Source organism: Callospermophilus lateralis, chromosome 6 (genome assembly GCF_048772815.1).
Source record: "Callospermophilus lateralis isolate mCalLat2 chromosome 6, mCalLat2.hap1, whole genome shotgun sequence".
Taxonomy (NCBI): domain Eukaryota; kingdom Metazoa; phylum Chordata; class Mammalia; order Rodentia; family Sciuridae; genus Callospermophilus; species Callospermophilus lateralis.
Window position 1 is genome coordinate 125,614,320 of NC_135310.1, and position 15,218 is coordinate 125,629,537.

The following is a 15,218-nucleotide window of genomic DNA, read 5'->3' on the forward strand; positions in this document are numbered from 1 at the left end:
AGAGGCTGTGACATTTACTAATACTACCATTTTTAAAAAATTATGTTCTTTTATATTGTTGACCCCACTTTTTCCCTTTCCTGACTTCAACAGGGCAAAATAGATAATGGTTGCATACATTTCCAAACTTTTGGTTAATTTCTTTAGTTTTTCTGTTCTTCTCCTTCTCCTCTCCCTCCTTCTTTCTTTCCTCCTCCTCCTCCTTCTCCTCTTACTCCTCCTCCTTTTTCTTCCTTAACTCTTTTCTTTGTAAATCTATTTTAACATGTAATCTTGACTCTGAAATGGAGAAAATTATGAAACTTTTTTTCTCAAATTAACTCAGAATAAATTTTTAGCTTGTTTGTATAATTCATAGCTAAGAACCATGTTTATGTGAATACATAGCATTTCATTTAATAATAATGATTAAGCATAGTGAAGTCATAGAAATTTCATTATGCAATATTTGTTTGCATCACAATTCCTATCAAATGAATTAATGAGTAAGAAATCACAGGGTCATGATCTTTCTTGAAATGACATTGTACCCTTTAATTTTTTTCATATAAAATAAAGAATTTCTGCCTTACCTATTGCAAATTAAATCATATTACACAAAGGGCTTCATTATGTTCTATCTCACAAAATAACAGCAAATATATAAAATTACTACATAAATGGAAAAAGAGAGTCACATATATGAGAATTCAGTTAGAAGTTCCTTTAAATGTAGTGCCCATATGATTGGCATTAAATATTTGTACAATAAAGCCCAGGGTGGGTGGAGTAGCAGTGGGATAATAGATATAGTGCATAGATATTTAATACTGTCAGGAAATTTTACAGATTTCTGAAAACTGAACTTTTGGGATGTTTAGAAGGAACCATTTTTAAAATGCTTGACACAATTTGGGGTAGCTCTAAATATATTTATCCGTAGCTCCTTACTGTCAAATAATAATGTAATCATAGTTTTAGAGAACCAAGATACCCTTCTACCTGTTTAAGGCCAACCTATCCCCAGTGGCCCTGACTCCTTCCTTTGAAGTCAGGATCTGACTTCATCAGTCATAGTTAGTATTTCAATCTAATACATCCCCTTTCCTTCTCATAATGTAACCAAGTGCTCCTTACTGTCAAATAATAGCATAACCAAAATTTCCTTTTCAGTAAGTTATGACAGCTGAAGGTAGCTTGGGATAGTAGTTGAAGTAAAAAAATCATGGATTCAAGATTCAGTTTAGCCACTGAATTCAGTTTAGCAGTGGAAGCTTGCACAAGTTAAATGATCTTCCTAAACATCAGTTTCATCCTTGGTAAAATAAAAAATTTAATTTTGCCATTCCAAATCTACTTTTAACCTTCCAAGTTAAATGTCCTAAATTCTGTTGTCCTTTATGTAACAGGGTTAAACTTCAAGACTCCATCATGAATAGTGGCTAATGGAGCGGAAAAGTTGATGCATTTGCATTGAGAAAATCTGACATGGGGGAAATATGAAGTTGGGGAAAAGCCCACACCACTCTTGAGCTGGGGGCTGACTTGTAAAACAAAGGAGTGGTGGGTTCAGAGATTATGTTCCTTCACTTTGTGAAAGGTTTGAGTCACAAACACTGTGCATACATGATTTAGATGAAATCCGAAACAATTATTAGGTATTTTCTAACTACCCAGGGGTTTGTAATTGTGTTTGATAAAACACATGGTTGACATCACATTTTTCAATTTTTGTCCAGATGTTAGGTGTCACATGAGCCCAGCCAAAGGCAGTCTATACTTCACAAAGGCAATTGCAAGTGATGAAAAAAAAAATCAGTTCCTTTAGTTGCCACAGAGAACAATAAAAACCAAATTATTGATTTCGGCTTGACATTAGCATGATTGAGTTCAGCCAAATTCAACTGTGTTTTATGGTCTAACTGGGTGATTATTGGTTAAGATCCTTCCCTTTGCTGTTCATGCTATCAGTCTGATTTTTGGGTTTTAAAAATACATCCCACACCCTTCACTTTCAGCAGATAACCTTACTACATGATTTAGGATACTTTCAACAAATGGCAGAAAATCCAGCACAAACTGACTTAGGCAAAAGTAGAATTTATTAATTAAACTAATTGAAAACTTGAGGAAAGAACTGAGTTTCAAACGAAGCTCGGAGCAAGGGCTTCGTCTTTATCTCTAGGACCAGTGTTTCTCTCTTTGGCTCTGCTCCCTCTGGTTGAACACCAAACTCTGAAAGACTCTTTTTACCATGGATCAGAAAAACTTATGTGGTCTCTGCCTAAAGCCCAGCAGAACCTGCCACTTAAACAGAAGCCTCAGCAAATGCCTCTTCATTTCCCATCAGTTCCCCTTGCAGCACATACCTGGACTATCCCCTTGGACAGGAGAATGTGATTTTTCTCAGCGTTGAGGATGGAAATGGGTGGTTCCCCCAAAGAAATCAGGATTTGGTTACCAAAAGAAAGTGGCATGGATGCCTGTGTCAGATGTCCTCTATACTTGGAACTTACTTCATTTTGACAAGTGGAACTTTTTTCAGCTTCTCAATTCATATTTTTTTCCTTGCCATGATTATAAAGAACAAGATACCCCTCTACCTGTTTAAGGCCAACCTATCCACCAGTGGCCCTGACTCCTTCCGTTAAAGTCAGGATCTGACTTCATCAGTCATAGTTACTATTTCAATCTAATACATCTCCTTTCCTTCTCATAAGGGTTCCCCTTCTCCCCTTCAAAAATATGTCTAAGTTTCTTGTCTCTACTTTTTTTCATGTATCACTTACTCTCAACATGCTGAAAAATATTTCTGTCTCTATGACACTACACTTCCTATGTTAGCAAACATTTGTTCATGATCACAGACTTATTGTGAGTACTTGGAACAGGATGAAACTTAATATAGAAAATAAGAGACTTTCACAATCATTAAATAGTTAGGGAACAAAGTTTATGGAAGCTGTTGCTAACGTCACAAAAATCACAGTAAGATACAGCCAAAAAAACACTGCTGCCTGCAGTGCTGAAGTGAATGATTCTCAGGGCAATGTCCAGAAGCTTCTAGTAAACCTCTAGGTCCATCATCTACTGATGTTCAAGCATATGCCTTCAGAGAACCTCACCTTCTTCTTTGTATTCTCATGCAAGCACCTTCTTACAGATCTAAATGGAAACATTACTGTCAAGGGACTTGGTGAGATGTGGTCTCAAGGTTTCAGTCCCTAAAACATAAGGGAGAGCTTAGAAGGGGGAGACTAGTCCTGAACATTAATAGCTTGTGTCTGATGCATTCTCTGACTAGAAATTCTCCCCCGTTCCTAGATATGGTACTTTCTTTAGTGTGCGACAGGAGCTGTTTCCTCAACCATATCTCTGTATACTTTTTCCACACTCCATCCCTCTCTCTTCCTTTGCTTTCTGTAACATCAAAACTTAACCTCATGGCCCTCACCATTGACTATTGTCAACATTATCATCTTCTCTTCCAGTGACAGCATGCAGAGGTTGTCTACTGTGGATCCTAAAGTTCCTTTTCAGTTGGTGCATCTCAATTATACAGAATGGTGGGTTTCATTGTGGTATGTTTGCACATATATAAAAATGCAATTAATCAAATTTTCTCCTCAATACATCCCCCCCCTGACTCTCTTCCTGTCCCAATCCCCTTCTCTACCCTATTGGTTACCATTCTACTTTCATGATATCCTTTTTTCTCCTGATTTTTTTCCTTTTAGCTTCCCCATATAAGGTAAAACATACAACAATTTTCTCCCTTTAAATTTGACTTATTTCAATCAAAATTATGGTCTTCAGTTCCATTTACTTTCCTGCAAATGACATTATTTTATTCTTCTTTATAACTGAATAAAACTTCAGTGTGTGTGTGTGTGTGTGTGTGTGTGTGTGTGCTTATCATATTTTCTTTATCCATTTATCAATTGACAAGTACTCAGGCTGATTCTATAATTTGACCAGTGTGAATTGTGCTGTGATAAACATGGGTATGCATGTATTTATAAAGTATGCTGGCTTGAATTCTTCTGGATAATTACCAAGGAGTGGTATAACTGGATCATACAATATTTCTATTTTTAGCTTTTTGAGCAAACTTCATACTGATTTCCACAGTGGCTGTACTAATTTATATTTCCAACAACAGTGTATAAGAGTTCCTCCCCTATTCCAACCTGCATCCTCACCAGCATTTCATTGTTAATTGTAACTGGAGTGAGATGGAATTTCAGTGTAATTTTGATTTGCCTTTATTTCCCTGATGTTTTTTTTTTCAAACAGTTGTCCATTTGTACTTTTTTTGAGAAGTGTCTACTTGACTCATTTGCACATTTATTGGTTGGGTTATTTGTTTTTTGGATTTGTTTATATATTATGGATATTAATCTCAGTAGCAGGATTATCTGGCAAAGATTTTTCTCACATTCTATCAGTTGTCTCTTCACTCTGCTGTTCCCTTTGTCATGTAGAAGATTTTAATTTGATGCCATCCACTTATTGATTATATGGAAGAAAAGAAGACCCAGAATAGGTAAGGCAATCCTGAGCATAAAGAGCAATGCTGAAGGCATCATAGTTCCTCATTTTGAATTATACTACAGAGCCATAGCAACAAAAATTGCATGGTACTAACATAAAAACAAACAAGTAGATCAATGAAACAGATAGAAGACACAGAAACAAACACAGAAACAAACACATACACCTACTAGCATTTGATTTTTGACAAAGGTGTCAAAAGTATACATTGGAGAAAAGATAGCCTCTTTAATAAGTGGTGCTGGGAAAACTAAATAGTTAATATATAGAAGACTGAAATTAGATCTCTGTACAAAGTTCACTCGAAACGGATCCAAGACTAAGTATAAGACAAGGCACTTTGCAGTTATTAGAAGAAAAAAAAAATAGGGACAATACTTCAAAATAAATGTATAGGCAAAGACTTCCTGAATAGGATCCTGACAGTTCAGGATTCTTTAAATTTTCACTTTGTACTAGCATTTCAGTCATTGAATCAGAAATTGATAGAAAATAATAATCAAGAAAATAAGAGTAAATTTTTTTTATTTTACCATGTTAAGCAAAACTGCTGAAGAATTTTTATCACAATTTAGTGATTAAATCTTATCTTGATTAATTAAAACTTTACCTCTAGTAATGCAAGCATCATATTTATTAAGCAAAATTACAGTCCTCCAGTATGTATAGCTTGAGCTTAATTAAATGGTGAATGCAGTCCCTCTCTAATTATAAAAGATATGGAAAGGGGAAAACTAGACTTCTAATGCTATTGGTAATAATAATATTTACTCATTAATAAGAAGTTTCTTGAATAGAGCTTCCAGCTAATAGATGATTGGTGTTAGTGTGGTTAGGAATGTGCTCTCTGAGACACACTGTTTGGATTTTAATCTAGGCTTTTCCAGGTACCAGATATGTGATCTTTGAGAAGTTCTTTTAACCTCTCTGCTTCCATTGCTTTACTTCTCAAATGAGAATAGTAATAGAGTCTAACTCCTGGAGAATTAAATAAGTTGATAAGAATATTTAGAACCATTCAGTAATAAAACTAGAATATAAGACATACTTTGAAAATGTAGAATTGATACCAAGCTCAAGAACTATTTTCTAATTACTTATTTATACTTTTAGGGCATTTTTGAAAAGTTTCTTCTAGTGGACTTTTCCTTTCTAGAGGTGAACTTTATGCTTATCTTATAATGCTAGTGGCTCCTTAGCAACCAGTACTTTAAAAAAATGTGTTATAAAGTAGTCTGTCAGTTTGAAATCATTAGGTATTCCTCCTAGAAATCAAAGATCACATTCAAAGCAAATTATATGCATGTTTCCTAAAAGTGTTAATGTGCTAATCTGTTGGTTCCCTGATCTAGGCAAAATGCCATAGTATTCCACATGAGCAAACTATCATGGTTCTTGAAGATTTCATATAAATATTACCCACTGTGTTTTAACATTTCTGAGTGTTATGCTTCCCCATTAAAGTCAACAAGCTGGAACTGGCATTGGGATCAGTAGAATGATTTCACTTTAAATTACAACTCCAACTCCTCCTAATAAGGAAGAGTGGGCTGATTAGGCTATTAATCCTTTCACTCTAGTAAACATTTTGATTCTGCATCAGAACAATGAAACCATTACATTTTGAGCTTTTGCCCTTGGGAAATATCTCTAAATATTTCTAGGGTTCAAGGGTGGTACAACTGAATATTCAGTGAAAAGGAGGAGTCATCCTTCAGCTAGTGAAATCATTCTTTTGATGGGGTAAGAACAGGATGAGGAAGAAACAGAGAATGAAGTGAAAAGTCATTTTGGTTACTGAGTGGAGGGAAGGCTCCATACTCAAGAAAGGTTATGAGGAGGGTGAGTACTCCTAATAGGAAATAAGAATATGCACCTTCCCTCTTTCATGGCTCAGTGTCTTACTGCATTTATACAAGCTGATTGCTTTTACTTCTCAAAATAATATTGACATTTTGGTCTTTGTTGAAATTAGAAGAAACTAAAAGATACAAAATTTGATATAATTTACCCTTTTTCTCTTTCGGGTCATAAATAAATAACTACAAGTGAATATGCTCCAGTTTTGTGTGTGTGTGTGTGTGTGTGTGTGTGTGTATTTTCATCTCTTTTTTTCTTCTCTCTCTCCCTCTCTCTCTCTCTCTCTCTCTCTCTCTCTCTCTCTGTTGGTATGGCCTTCCTTTTTATTTTGTCCAAAGCAACCCACCTCTTAAAAATAATAATGATAATTCATACCCAATTTGGTTTACAAGGTATTTGGGTAGCATGACACTACATGTTGCATGTGAGGGTTAACAGCAGACATGCCCATGTGCCCATACTTGGCCAATTAAATCACCTTTGGTTCAAATGTACTGTGGTACTCTATAATCTGAAACTTACCATAATTGATATGCTAGCCTTTCACCTCAGGGCCTGTGCATAAGCAACTACCTTTTTTTTTTTTTGCTTTTTCCTCAGTAGGAAGGCCCCATATTCCTTTAGGCCTCATATGATTGTAGTTTTCCACAACTTTGTCAATAGTGCCATCTCTTCTAGGAGAAAGTCATTAAATTTTAGGAAAAAGGGCTAACTTTCTCATTTATGGTGTGAGGTACCTCTAGTAGGTGACTCATACAAATTGTCTTAGCTTTAGGGCTAATTCTTTCTGTCTTCCTTAATCATTTACCTTGTACTTGATGTAAATGTGGAGGGGTGACTTGATGGTACAAATTATTTACAAGCTACTGAAAAATTGGTGTCAAAAGCTCCTATCCCAGTAGGTTCAGTGTTCTTGCGCTACTCCCTGCAAGGTATCTTGAACACTGATGATCTTTATTTAACATAATGTTCAACTATGTCTTTTTTTAACTATAAATTCAGCATATACTTTTAAAGAAAATTTGAAAAAATACTCCAAAGCAAGGAGAAGCAAATAATAATCACTCATAATCTGAATATTCAGAGATAATACCCTTTAATATTTTATTTTTCCACTTACCATTTCTTTCATATATCCTTCTTTTATAACCAAAAGTAAATTGAAGCTTCACATTTAGCTATGATTTTTGTCTTCTAATTCTGTTCAGTTAGCACCACATGCTGAGCATTTATGAAGACATAAAGTACTCTTCAAAAGCACGACTTTAAAAGGTTGTCCATTTTCTGACTTTAAGATTTGTACTATGACTCAGGTTTTCTGTTCTCAGCATTAAATATGAGGTAAGTTCAAGTCCATCACTCTTAGTAACAAGGCTGGAGTAAAGTTCTGTCTTTCTCAGCTCCTTTCACCTCACCTTGTAAGGAGGCAGCTTGGATTGTAAAATGGAGATAGGCAACACCAGAGCATTTGTCTTTATGGCTGAATAAAACTCCAATCACAGTGAGATTGGTGTGTTTGCCATTGCCTTCATGACCAGTGCAGTCAGAAAATGAAAGGACCTCAATTGGTCCCCACAGACAGGTTGCAAAGAGTAAAATCCCACAAAGCCCTCATCATTTGGACAATTCAAGCTCTCCCTACCTCATCTCCACCAGTTCTCCATCCATCACTGTGAGGGCCCACCAGTCTTCCAGAGCACATGCATCCTCCTCCCTCCCCACACTTTTTTTTCCTCACATTTTTTATTGGTGCTTTATATTTGCACATACTGATGGGATTTGTTGCTACATATTCACACGCACACAATACACAATATAACGATGTAATTTAGTCAATACCATTCTCCAGCTCTTCCCACTTCTCTCACTCCTTGGTCCTTTTCCATTACTTATTTTCACAAGATCTACCTCCATCTTTCTTTTCCTTTTACCTCTCAAGCTTCTGCAGATTTTAAAAAAAAAATGACCCTTAATCTTCTGAGTTCGACTTATTTTGTTTTACATAAAGGTCTGTATTTCTGTCGAGTTTTCTGCAAATGTTTCATTTGTCTTTATGACTGAATAAAACTCCAATATACCACATTTTCTTTCTGTTCATTGGCTTATGGACACCAAGACTAGTTCCATAGCTTGATTACTGTGAATTGTGCTGCTATAAACATTGGCATGCATGTATCACAGTAGTATTATGGCTTTAATTCTTCAGGAAGGGGACTGAGGAGTTATATACTGGGTCATTTTTGGTGGCTCCATGCATAACCTTTTGAGGAAACTCCATGCTGATTTTCATAATGGTTGTACTAATTTACAACCCCACCAACAATGTAAAAGTGGTCCTTTTTCTTCACATCTTCTCTAGCATTTATTATTATTATATTTTTAATGACTGCAAATTGACTGGTTTGAGATGAAATCTCAGTGTAGTTTATAAGTGTCATTGACTTAAAAACAAGTCTTTCAGGCTGGTAACTGCATCATCTTCAAATAGGGAGTTCATATTGGTAAGATTCAAAGAGACTGAGACTCAGTAAACACAATCACATTATTTGAAACCTGATCACTTGAATTATGTGGTATCTTTGTATCAACCAACTTCTAGACTCCTAGGGCTAGACAATCTGACTCACTGAGATTAGTTACTTTATCTGTGACAGCAGTTTCATCTAGAAGCTTGCACTCTCTTTCTTGGATACACAATCAGCATAATCCAGAAAACAGCAAAAACAAAACAAAAAAAAACCCAAACAAATAAAACCTTTTTCTGATCATTGAAACTGCAACTACATCACTTTTTTGTTGTATTTTTTTTTCTCTGTAAAAATGTTGTAAATTTATTTTTGGTCTGAGGTAGTGTGCTTAAGTTTTTTGTATGAGTAGGCCCATATTCCAGGGCAATCACAATCATTACATAAGAGTTCAATGATTCATTATTTTTGAGCTATTTTTCTTGGTCTTTGTAAACAAGAGAGAAAACTGATTCAATAGATCATCTTCTGACAGCTCTTCACTTCTGGGTCTTTTCACCATGGATGACTTCATTGGGAGAATTAACCATTTAGTACTAATCATTTGTTTAATGCCCACAGTACTTACTTGGATTTTTCTTCAATTGTGGAGTATCTGGAACAATATCCAACTTGAGTCTAGGGCAATAATTCCTATGCAGATGCTATTAACAGTAGATGACTTTTGCCATGTTTTTGGCTTCCAAGTATGACTTCTTGATAGGTCAGGCACAGCAATATCTGGATTGTAGTTGTCTATCTGTTCAAAATATTTATCTCCTATTTCTGTGAGCTATTTGAAGAGCTCCTGAGTCATCAACATATCATCAAACGTAATTAGTGTTTCTGATCAATGTCATCTTTGGAGTCATTCAAAATGACAGGTTTCCTTTTGATGTTATCAAAAACTAGTTGAAAAAGGAAAGTATTGTTGGCTCAAATAAATCCTTTGATGTAATCCTCTGTTTATCTTGAAACAGAGGATTACATCAAAGGACATTATCTTGAGATAATGTTCAATTTTCTTGATAATCTTTATGTCTGGATTATTGTTCATATGAGCACTGTTCTTTAAATTTAGTTTTTATTCTAATTTGTTATATAGAAGAATGCATTACAATTCATATTACACCTGTAGAGCACAATTTTTCATATTTCTGATTGTATACAAAGTATATTCACACCATTCGTGTCTTCATACATGTACTTAGGGTAATGATATCCATTTCATTCCACCATCTTTTCTGCTCCCATGTGCTCTCCCTTTGCCTCCAAGTCCTTTGCCCTATCTAGAGTTCATCTAATCCTCCCATGCTCCCCCTCCCAACCTCATTACGAATCATCCTCCTTATATCAGAGTAAACATTCATCATTTGGTTTTTTGGGATTGGCTAACTTCACTTGGCATTATATTCTCCAATTCCATCCATTTACCTGCAAATGCCATGATTTTATTCACTTTAATAGCTAAGTAATGTTCCATTGTGTATATATACCACATTTTCTTTATCCATTCATCTACAGAAGGACATCTAGATTGGTTTCACAGTTTGGCTATTGTGAATTGTGCTGCTATAAACATTGATGTGGCTGTGTCCCTGTAGTATGCTGTTTTTAAGTCCTTTGGGTATAGACCAAGAAGTGAGATAGCTGGGTCAAATGGTTGTTTCATTCCCAGTTTTCCAAGGAATCTCCATACTGCTTTCCATATTGGCTGCACCAATTTGCAGGCCCACCAGCAATTTATGAGTATGCCTTTTCCCCCACATCCTCGCCAACATTTATTGTTGTTTGTGTTCTTAATAGCTACCATTCTGACTGGAGTGAGATGAAATCCTAGAGTAGTTTTGATTTGCATTTCTCCAGTTGCTAGAGATGTTGAACATTTTTTCATATATTTGTTGATACACTGTGTATCATCTTCTGAGAGGTGTCTGTTCAGTTCCTTGGCACATTTATTGATTGGGTTATTTGGGGTTTTTTTTGGTGTTAAGGTTTTTGAGTTCTTTATATACCCTAAAAATTAGTGCCCTATCTGATGTGCAAGTGAGTGGTAAAATTTGCTCCCAAAGATGTAGGCTCTCTATTTACTTCACTGTTTCTTTTTCTGAGAAGAAGCTTTTTAGTTTGAATCCATCCCATTTATTGATTCTTGATTTTAATTCTTGCTATAAGAGTCTTATTAAGAAAGTTGGGGCCTAATCCCACATGTTTAGGTTGAATTAGGTCCTCAAATCACTTTGAGTTGAGTTTTGTGCTTGGTGAGATATAGGATTTAATTTCATTTTGTTGCATATGGATTTCCAGTTTTCCCAGCACCATTTGTTGAAGAGGCTATCTTTTCTCCAATGTATGTTTTGGGCAACTTAGTCTAATATAAGATAACTGTAATTATGTGGGTTAGTTTCTATGTCCTCTATTCTGTACCATTGGTCTACCAGTGCCAATACTATGCTGTTTTTTTTTAATTGTTTTAGTTGTTGATGGACTTTATTGTCTTTAATATTATGTGGTGCTGAGGATGGAACCCAGTGCCTCATGCAACCACTGAGCCACAACCCCAGCCCTACCATGCTGTTTTTGTTACTATTGCTCTGTAGTATAGTTTAAGGTATGGTATAGTGATGCCACCTGCTTCATTCTTCTTGCTAAGAATTGCTTTAGCTATTCTGGATCTCATATTTTTCCAGATGAATTTCATGACTGCTTTTTCTATTTCTATGAGAAATGTCATTGGGATTTTGATTGGAATTGCATTATATCTGTATAGTGCTTTTGGTAGTATGGTCATTTTGACAATAGTAATTCTGCCTATCCAAGAGCAAGGTAGATCTTTTTATATTCTAAGATCTTCTTTGATTTCTTTCTTTAGTGTTCTATAGTTTTCATTGTAGAGGTCTTTCACCTCTTTCATTAGGATGATTCCCAAGTATTTAATTAATTAATTAATTAATCTATTTATTGAGGCTATTGTAAATGGGGTAGTTTTCCTTGTTTCCCTTTCAGAGGATTTGTCACTGATATATAGAAAAGCCTTTGATTTATGGGAGTTGACTTTATATCCTACTACTTTGCTGAATTCATTTACTAGTTCTAAAAGTTTTCTGGTGGAATTTTGTGGGTCTTTTATGTATAGAATCCTATCATCAACAAATAGTGCTAATTTGAGTTCTTCTTTTCATATTTGTATCCCTTTAATTCTTTCATCTGTCTAATTGCTCTGGCCAGTGTGTCAAGAACTATGTTAAATGGAATTGGTGAAAGAGGGCATCCCTGTCTTGTTCCAGTTATTAGAGGGAATGCTTTAAATCTTTCTCCATTTAGAATGATGTTGGCCTGCAGCTTAACATAAATAGCTTTTATGATGTTGAGATATGCTCCTGTAATTCCTAGTTTTTATAGTGTTTTGAACATGGAGGTGTGCTGTATTTTGTTGAATGCTTTTTCTTCATCTATTGAGATGAACATATGTTCAGTCTGAGTATTTGCATTCCTTTGCTAAACCAATCCTACACAATGACAAGAGATAGTCACAACCTGAAAGAATGCAAATGTAATAGAACTTCTCTTCTGCACATACATCCCAAGCTGTCTTCAAATGCCTAGCTGAGCCTGATCAATCTCTATTCCATTTCCAAACTGATCCATTTTAAAAATCACCTTCTTGCAGCCCAAAGCTAGGTCAGAGTTTTCTATTATTATAGCTTGTACAGTGTCAGTTTTGTCAAGATAGGCCAACTGTGCATCAGCTTCATATGGAGCCATGAGAAAATCTACCTCCTGAGAGTGTGCTGCCTTAATTACTTTGTGGGCCATGGCATGTGTGATATTGATAGAATGAAACATTTTCAGGCTTCTGTGACTTTCCCTTCGTGGAGAAGCTGCTTTCCCTTAAGAAGATCTGCTTTTTATCTTTCTGTTCTAGACCTCTCTATTTCCTTTTTTAGAAGGTAAAGTACATGCATCAAATACAAGAATAGGTGACCCCATGAGATAGTAACATATTTACAAATTTCACACACAATTCTATGTATCTATCAGTAGGTTCCAATTTTAGTAGCTTTTCAGCATAAGCAATAGCTCCTTTGTGAATCTGACAATAGGTATTCACAAGTATTAGCTTCCCTTTATACTTCCTTACATAGATGGGCTCAGAAGTTTCTCTGATAAATTGTAGTAATTCTTGTATCTGCATAGTCTCCCCAATTTAACCTATTGCTATCCTATTAGAGCTCTTATGCTCTAGTCCAATCATTTTCAAATTTCAGAAGTTGGAAGATTTATAACTCCCCTCCAATGACTGAGTCACTAGTTTTGATTGTGATGGGATATTCTGGATGCAGGTGGTCAAGTTACAGCTTCCGATCATTAGTCTCCTATCTCTCGGGTAATATCTCTAATAAGCGTTGTTGGTCACATTGAGGAAAATGAAAAGTGACATACATTTTGTGAAACTTAGGTAAATTTCTCCTAAGTCAGGTAAATAGCCTCCGGTAAGTATTTCCTCTTTGGCACAGTAGAAATGACTGCGTGCCACTCAAGGAGATGATTGGTGGTATCCAAGAAACAGAACCAGCAACAACTTCACTACTTTATCCTGTCTCTAGAGGATGTGCAGCCATGGCTACAAGCCCACTTCATACTCCACATTTCTTTTGGCTTGAGCCAGTGCAAAAAAGGCGAAGGATGCAGAAAACAGGTAGCCTGGCTACAGTCGCAAGCAGAGGACAGGCCCTTCGTGTATTTTGATTTGTATTTCCCTAATTGCTAATGATGCTGAACATGTTTTTATAGACTTTTTTGCCCATTTGTATTTATTCTTGTGAGAAGTGTCTGTTTAATTTGTTTACCCATTTATTAATCAGGTTCTTTGACTTTTTGGTGTAAAGTTTCCCGAATTCTTTATATATTCCAGATATTAATCGTCTGTCAGAAGAGTAGCTAGCAAAGATGTTCTCCCATTCTGTAAGTTCTCTCATCACATTCCTAATTTTTTCATTTATTGTGCAGAAACTTTTTAATTTGATGCCATCTCATTTATTAACTTTTGGCAGTATTTCCTGATTTTTAGGTGTCCTATTGAGAAAGTTGTTGCTTGTACCCAGGTGCTGGAGTGTTGATCCTACATTTTCTTCCAATAGTTGCATAGTTTCTGGTCTAATCCCTAGGACTTTGATCCATTTTGAGTTTAATCTTGTTTAGGGTGAGAGATAAGGGACTAGCTTCATTCTTCTGTGTAAGGATAACCAGTTCTCTTAGCACAATTTATTAAAAATGCTGTCTTTTCTCCTGTTTGTTTTTGACACCTTTGTCAATGCATCTGTGAGGGTTTCTGTAATGTTGGGTTATGTGTCTGTTTTTATGCCAGTACCATGAAGTTTTTGTTACTATAACTCTGTAGTATAATTTGAAATTGGGAATTGTTATCCTCCAATGTTGCTTTTTTGACTTAGAATTGCTTTGGCTATTCTGGGCCTTTTATTTTTCCAAATGAACTATTTTTTTTCAATTTCTGTGAAGAATGTCATTGGTATTTTGATGGGGATTGCATTGAATGTGTATTTTTCTTTTGATAGTATGGCTATTTTAACTATTAATTCTGCCTATTCATGAATGTGCCTCCCCACTGTCTTGGTTTGTCATCACATGTGCTTCTTTTCTCTTTTGATTTTGTTCCCTTCTATTATTCTTCAAGTCTCAAAAGTCTCTTCCTTAATGCTTTCTTTACTTCTTTACAGAATTAATGAGTCTTTCAGAGAAATTGATCCATTTTTCATTTTAGTAATTCTATGAATTATTTTGTTTGTTCATTTGTTATGTCTCTTACTAAGGCAGGGATGGTGCTTGATTCACTTTTTAACTTCATCACCTAGACCTATGCTTTATCCATAATAGGTATTTAATATTTGTTGAGTGGATTCATGGTGGATAAATAAATGAACAAATGAATAAATGATCCACTCTGGAATCACAGGAATAGAATTATGCTATGTTTTCTCTGACTAGTATTATAAAATGACCTACAATAATTGGAAATGGTGTTTTGCATATGTGTTTACAGATCCACAATAAATACTATAGATGAGCTAAGTGCACCCATAAAGACATTGTCTCACTCCCTCTCTACCCTTGTATTATGCTGTCTCTGAGTCCATGTGCCAGCATTCTCTGAATTTGTCCTCCTTGCTGTTTTCCATCCTCCACAAGGCATTTGCATTATCTGTTTCCCCATTTAGCAGTCTCATCCCTTTCTTCCTCACTGTTGATTCCTTCTTACTCTCCAATTCCCTATTTAGTGTCCACTTCCTCCAGAAACTCCTC

At 35.5% G+C, this 15,218-nt stretch overlaps 1 pseudogene; it reads right to left on the minus strand.

Moving 5' to 3' along the window:
- Nucleotides 1-9,178: 9,178 nt before the first annotated feature.
- Nucleotides 9,179-13,092, minus strand: LOC143402038 (exonuclease 1 pseudogene; annotated as a pseudogene).
- Between the last annotated feature and the right edge of the window lie 2,126 nt (nt 13,093-15,218).